This window comes from Spermophilus citellus (genome assembly GCF_964194105.1).
Source record: "Spermophilus citellus genome assembly, chromosome: 4".
NCBI lineage: Eukaryota > Metazoa > Chordata > Mammalia > Rodentia > Sciuridae > Spermophilus > Spermophilus citellus.
Genome location: NC_138185.1, coordinates 25,236,978 through 25,243,933, shown reverse-complemented (window position 1 = coordinate 25,243,933; position 6,956 = coordinate 25,236,978). Strand labels below are relative to the sequence as shown.

At 42.2% G+C, this 6,956-nt stretch overlaps 1 protein-coding gene across 1 annotated transcript in view; it reads left to right on the top strand.

The window, feature by feature from the left end:
* DNMT3B (DNA methyltransferase 3 beta) overlaps window positions 1-6,956 on the top strand; it is a 54,770-nt gene that overhangs the window by 1,967 nt on the left and 45,847 nt on the right. Inside the window, exon 2 of the mRNA XM_081289162.1 lies at window positions 2,395-2,501. The gene's annotated coding sequence lies outside the window, so the exon portion shown is untranslated. The remainder of the gene's footprint in view (window positions 1-2,394; window positions 2,502-6,956) is intronic.

The window sequence follows — 6,956 nt, the reverse complement described above, 5'->3', positions numbered from 1 at the left end:
TGAAACAGTATGCATCTTTGTAGCCCTCAAACCATCTTTTTTTCTTTTCTTTTCTTTTTTTTTTAAATTTTTGGCAGATGAACACTGGGAATTGAACCTAGAGGTGCTCTACAACTGAGCTATACATCTCCAGCCTATTTTTACTTTTAGACTGGGCCTCTAAATTGCTGAGGCTGGCCTTGCCTTAAGGTGTTCCTTCTTCAGCCTCTCAAGCAGCTGGGATTACAGGAGTGAGCCACCATACACAATCAGCCCTCAAACTCTACTTTTTTTTTTTTTTTTTTTTGTGGTCGGGTACCAGGGATCAAACCCATGGGCGCTTAACCACTGAGCCTCATCCCCAGCCGTTTTTTTATGTTTTATTTAGAGATAGGTTCTAGCTGAGTTGCTTAGGACCTCACTAAATTTCTGAGGCTGGCTTTGAATTCTTGATCCTGTTGCCTCAGCCTCTGGGATCACAGGCAGAGGCCACCAGGCCTGGCTCTCAAACTCTTCAAAGCCTATGTTCTCTCTTCTTAGGGATCCCTCCCTGCCCTCCACTGAGTATTGACCTGATTCACCTCTTACATATGAGAAAACAAAAGTTTGCTACCTGAATTCTGGGACCTGACCCCCAAACCCAAGAGCTTCATCTAGCCTTGAGTCCAGCTTGAGGACTTGGAGGCAGCACTAGAATCCTGCAGGGATGATGGGGCAGAAAAAGTGACTGGCCTTCTCCAACAGACCTCCTCTCTTATTGCCTGAAAGTCCCTTCTGGAAGGGTAGGAACAGAAGGTTTCTGCCCTGAGGTCAAATCTGTGTTCAGTCTTCATTTCAAATCATGTATTATTCATTCAACAAATATTGACACCTGGGGCTGGGGATGTGGCTCAAGTGGTAGCGTGCTCGCCTGGCATGCGTGCGGCCCCGGTTCGATCCTCAGCACCACATACCAACAAAGATGTTGTATCCGCCGAGAACTAAAAAATAAATATTAAAAATTCTCTTGGTGCTGGGGATGTGGCTCAAGTGGTAGCGCACTCGCCTGGCATGCGTGCGGCCTGGGTTCAATCCTCAGCACCACATACAAACAAAGATGTTGTGTCCGCCGAAAACTAAAAAAATAAATAAATAAATTCTCTCTCTCTCTCTCTCTCTCTAAAAAAAAAAAAAAAAAAAAAAAAATTCTCTCTCTCTCTCTCCCCCTCTCTCTTTAAAAAACAAACAAACAAACAAAAAACAAATATTGACACCTGTCCTGAGCCAGATTCCATGATAGAGGTTGATTGAGCCTATATTAAGCCCATAGTGACAAAATTAGATGCAGTGCCTGGCCTCTGAGGAGTCACAGTTCATTCAGGGAGACAGACAAGCACAAATGAATCCCATGGACAAGTGACCAAAAAATTTACTTTCTGATACTGGGAATTGAACCCATGGGCCCTGAGCTACTTTTCCAGCTATATTTATTTTGAGACAGGATCTCTGTAAGTTACCTAGACTGTCCTCAAACTTGTGATCCTCCTGTGAGGCTCAGGGGTCCCTGGGATTACAGGTGTGTGCCACCACACCTGGCACATTGGAAATTATTAACAGATGCCAAGAAGCAGGGTGCTTTCAGAATGTACACAGGGTGGTACAAACCTGTTATCCCAGCTACTCTGGAGGTTGAGACAAGAAGATCACAAGTTCAAGGCCAGTCTTGGCAATTTAGGGAGGCCCTAAGCAACTTGGTGAGAACCTGTCTCAAATAAAAAATAGGCTGGGCCTGATGGTGCATGCATGTAATCCCAGCATCTTGGGAGGCTGAAGCAGGAGAATTTCAAGTTCAAAGCAGCCTCAAAAACTTAAGCCCTGGGCTGGGGATGTGGCTCAAACAGTAGTGCGCTCATGCGTGCCGCCCGGGTTCGATCCTCAGCACCACATACAAACAAAGATGTTGTGTCTGTTGAAAACTAAAAAAATAAATAAATAAATATTAAAAAACAAACAAAAAAAAAAAAAAAAAAAAAAAAACTTAAGCCCTAAGCAACTCATCAAAACCCTGTCTCTAAAAATGTTAAAAAGGGGTAGGGATGTAGCTCAATGGTTAAGCACCCCTGGGTTCAATCCCTGGTACCCAAAAAATTTTTAAAAAAATTTTTTAAAGGAGCTGGGGCTGTAGCTCAGTGGCAGAGCACTTGCCTCCTACGTGTGAGGCACTGGGTTTGATCCTCAGTACCACGTAAAAATAAATAAACAAAATAAAGATATTGTGTCCATGTATAACTAAAAATATCTTTAAAAAAAAGGGCTGGCGATGTTGTTCAGTGGTTAGAGACCCCTGTACTCAATACCCAGTACCAAAAAAACAAAAAACAACAACAAAAAATCCTTGAGGAAACCACTGGATTTCTCTATTTTCTGTTCTCATAGTGGCTGGTGCTGAGGTACTCTATAAATGTGTGGAGTCAAATTGAAGGAAATTAAGAAAAGGGAAGTGAAGTATTCATTTGAAGTCACCGCCCAACACTGGTTACAAGGTACCCTCTTGCCTGCCAGTCCTTTTCTTGTTCTTTTTCTTTATAGCTGGGGATAGAATTCCTGTCCTCCCCACCACCACCACCACCACCACCACCACCCTTCTGCTTCTCTGCCAGTTGTTTTCTACCATTGCAGTCACTGGGGTTCTGTGATTTGTTTTTCCACATTTGGGATTCTTCCCTTGCACCATGCCATCTATCTATCTATTTATTTATTTAATGTGGAGCTGGGGATTGAACCCAGAGCCTTGTGCATGTAAGGCAAGCACTCTATCAACTGAGCTATATCCCCAGTCTAGCACTACTCTGATTTTTGGGCCAGCATGGATATCACCTAGGAGCTAACAATTTAGGAGACATGCAGAATCTCAGGCCTGCCAGGCTTGCTATTTAGGATCCACTTTATTTATTTATTTATTTATTTTAAAGAGAGAGAGTGAGAGACAGAGAGAGAGAGAGAGAGAGAGAGAATTTTTTTAATCTTTATTTTTTAGTTTTCGGCGGGCACAACATCTTTGTATGTGGTGCTGAGGATCGAACCCCAGGCCACATGCATGCCAGGCGAGCGCGCTACCACTTGAGCCACATCCCCAGCCCCTAGGATCCACTTTAAAAAAAAAAAAATTTAAATGCTCAACATCGCTAGCAGTCAGAGAAATGCAAATCAAAACCACCCTAAGATACCATCTCACTCCAGTAAGATTGGCAGTCATTAGGAAGTCAAACAACAACAAGTGCTGGCGAGGATGTGGGGAAAAGGGTACACTTGTTCATTGTTGGTGGGACTGCAAATTGGTGCAGCCAATTTGGAAAGCAGTATGGAGATTTCTTGGAAAGCTAGGAATGGAACCACCATTTGACCCAGCTATTCCTCTTCTTGGTCTAGTCCCTAAAGACCTAAAAAGAGCATGCTACAGGGACACTGCTACATCGATGTTCATAGCAGCACAATTCACAATAGCAAGACTGTGGAACCAACCTAGATGCCCTTCAATAGATGAATGGATAAAAAAAAAATGTGGCATTTATACACAATGGAGTATTACTCTGCATTAAAAAATGACAAAAATCATAGAATTTGGAGGGAAATGGATGGCATTAGAGCAGATTATGCTAAGTGAAGCCAGCCAATCCCTAAAAAACAAATGCCAAATGTCTTCTTTGGTATAAGGAGAGTAACTAAGAACAGAGTAGGGACGAAGAGCATGAGAAGAAGATTAACTTTAAACAGGGATGAGAGGTGGGAGGGAAAGGGAGAGAGAAGGGAAATTGCATGGAAATGGAAGGAGACCCTCAGGGTTATACAAAATTACATACAAGAGGAAGTGAGGGGAAAGGGAAAAATAATACAAGGGGGAGAAATGATTACAGTAGAGGGGGTAGAGAGAGAAGAGGGGAGGGGAGGGGAGGGGGGATAGTAGAGGATAGGAAAGGCAGCAGAATACAACAGACACTAGAATGGCAATGTGTAGATCAGTGGAAGTGTAAATGATGTGATTCAGCAATCTGTATACGGGGTAAAAATGGGAGTTCATAACCCACTTGAATCAAAGTGTGAAATATGATATGTCAAGAACTATGTAATGTTTTGAACGACCAACAATAAAAAAAAAAAATTTTTCCTGTGTTTGGTCTCCAACTCCAGACCTCACAGATGTTAAGCAATCTTTCTATCACTAAAGCTGGACTGTAGACTATCAGCCCTCAGGATCTGCATTTTAATAAGATCCCCAGGCAATCTTGGGGCCCATTAAAATTTAAGGTTCTAATAATAATGATCATATTTAATAATAAACATTTTAAGTGCCTACTATGCTTCGTGCTTTAAGCAGCTAAATACATGTCATGTATAATGACCATAATATGTTTGAATTGCCTACCTATTATTGCTTATATTCTTCTTTTCTTTTTTTGGTACCAAAACCCAGAATGAACCATTGTTTGTATTTTGAAGTCTATCACATTGTGTTACTACTGTCCTTTATACATCTGTCCCCTTGACACACTAAGGTTATTGCTTTGGACAAATTGCTAATCTTTCTGTGTCTTTTTTTTTTCTTTTTTTAAGAGAGAGTGAGAGAGGAGAGAGAGAGAGAATTTTTAATATTTATTTTTTAGTTCTTGGCGGACACAACATCTTTGTTGGTATGTGGTGCTGAGGATCGAACCCGGGCCGCAGGCATGCCAGGCGAGCGCACTACCGCTTGAGCCACATCCCCAGCCCCTTTCTGTGTCTTTATTTCTTTTTTCCCTTATAGAATGAAACAATAATGGAATCTACTTGAAAAGATAAAATCAAGGCTTGAGGAGCACTTAGCACAACAAAATGATTCATGGAAAATGCTCAATATATGCTCCTTATTCTAAGTTTTCAGTCTTATAAAAAGAGCATGGGAGGACTGGGGATATAGCTCAGTTGGTAGAGTACTTGCCTTGCATGCACAAGGCTCTGGGTTCCATCCTCAGCACCAAAAAAAAAAAAAAAGCCTGGCAGCCAGGCAGGTGCAGTGGTGCATGCCTGTAATCCTGGCCACTCTGGAGGCTAAGGTAGGAGAAACTCAACTTGGAGGCGAGCCTCATCAAATTAGGGAGGCCCTAAGTGACTTAGCAAGAACCTGTCTCAAAATAAAAAGGACTGGGGCTGTGGCTCAGTGGCAAAGTGCCCTTGGGTTCAATCCCCAGTACAAAAAAAAAAAAAAAAAAAATTAAAAGAACAAGGGTTCAGGGGCCAGGGTTTTCGCTCAGTGGTAGAGCACTTGCCTAGTATGCATGAGACACTGGGTTTGATCCCTGGCACCACATAAAAATAAACAAATAAAATAAAGGTACTGCTGCGCCCATCTACAACTAAAAAACAAAAAGAAAAAAAGAAAAAAGAAAAAAGAGCAAGGGTTCAAAGGTCTTGACACCAAGCACTTCTAGAAGATTCCCTGTAGAACTTAATTTTCACAACAATGTAATGAAAGTACCAGGGCATAAAACAGGCAGGACATTTAGACTCTAGGGAGTGCAGTGCAATATAGAATTTCCAGAGAGACAGAGAGGAAGAGGAAGAGGAAGAGAGAGAGAGAGAGAGAGAGAGAGGTGTAGTTAGATCACATTCATATAACTTAGTATTGTTCTCATCATTTTACTGCTGTGGATCTCTTACTGTGCCTAATTAATGAATTAACTTTTGCTAGGTGTGTATGTGCAGGAAAAACCTAGTCTATGTCAGATTGGGTAGGAGCTGCAGCTTCAGGCGTCCCCTGGAGGGTCTGGAACCCTGGCCTCCTGGATAAAGGGGGACCTCTGTAGATAAGAAAGTAGTTCTGATGTTCTTCAGAATGCACTGCCAGAGGAAGGAAGAAGAGGTGATTACTGTTAATGCCTTAAGTCTGCAACAGGAAATGCAGGCCTGGACCAGGCCTCCCTTCCAGAGAGCCTCCTGCCCCCATTTCAGACTTAATGAGGGACCCTGCTCCCTTCATTCAATTTAAAATGTCCCTGTGGAGGGCAACTGAGTCCCCACCTCCTCACCCCTCCCCCGCCCCTGCAAGTGAAAGGAGTTCATTAAGAAGCAGATTTCAGGCCCAGAGGACTCCCGCTGGGAATTTCACCAAAGGGCCAGGTTTTCCTAGGTGAAAGGTTTGCCCTGCACAATCGGAAATGCCAGAGGGCATGTTTAAAAAATTCAACTTTTAATTTTGAGACAATTGTAGATTCATAGTTGTAAGAAATACTCTAGGCGCTATAGTATTGTGACCCAGTTTCTCTGGATGCTCAGATCCAAAGGTAGGGGGACCAGGATATTGACTTCCAAGATTCCTCCGAACATTCCCAGGAAGCCAGGATCTCACATCGCCCAGGGCGATAATTTCACTGACCAGCTCCAGGGCTTCTTTCTATCAACATCTAGAACAAAAAATTCCATTGGATATTTTCTGTTCTCATTATGATCTTTAGTATCAGTCCCCTAATTAGAAAATCACATAACAAATTAAAAACACAATTGATTTGGACTTTTGACATCTACGTCACAAAAGTCATTGATAAGGAAATGCTGCAATTGTTCCAGATTCAAAGAAACTAAAAAAGATAGGGCCCTCCCAAATGTGAAAAAATAAATAAATAAAAATAAAAATAAAAATAAAAAAGATAGGGCCAGGGGTGTGGCTTAGTGGTAGAGACTTTGATGAGCATGCACGTGAGGCCTGGAGTCCAATTTTTAGCACCTGGAAAAAATTTATTCTATTAATAAAGTCAAGCAGGCCCAGGTAGGATGGACACTGACCAAAAGTAGGGCCCTGGCCGCAGTCCTACTGAGTGGCTTAGTGTAGAAATTGGCTCTGAATTTGCTGGAAGCCGGGGTGGGGGAGTCAATTCCACTTCTAGTTTTAATCCTTAAACAGGTAAATTAATGAAAATAATCCTCTATTGTTGGACTTCAAGGGAAGTTGGAATTCTCTGATTTCT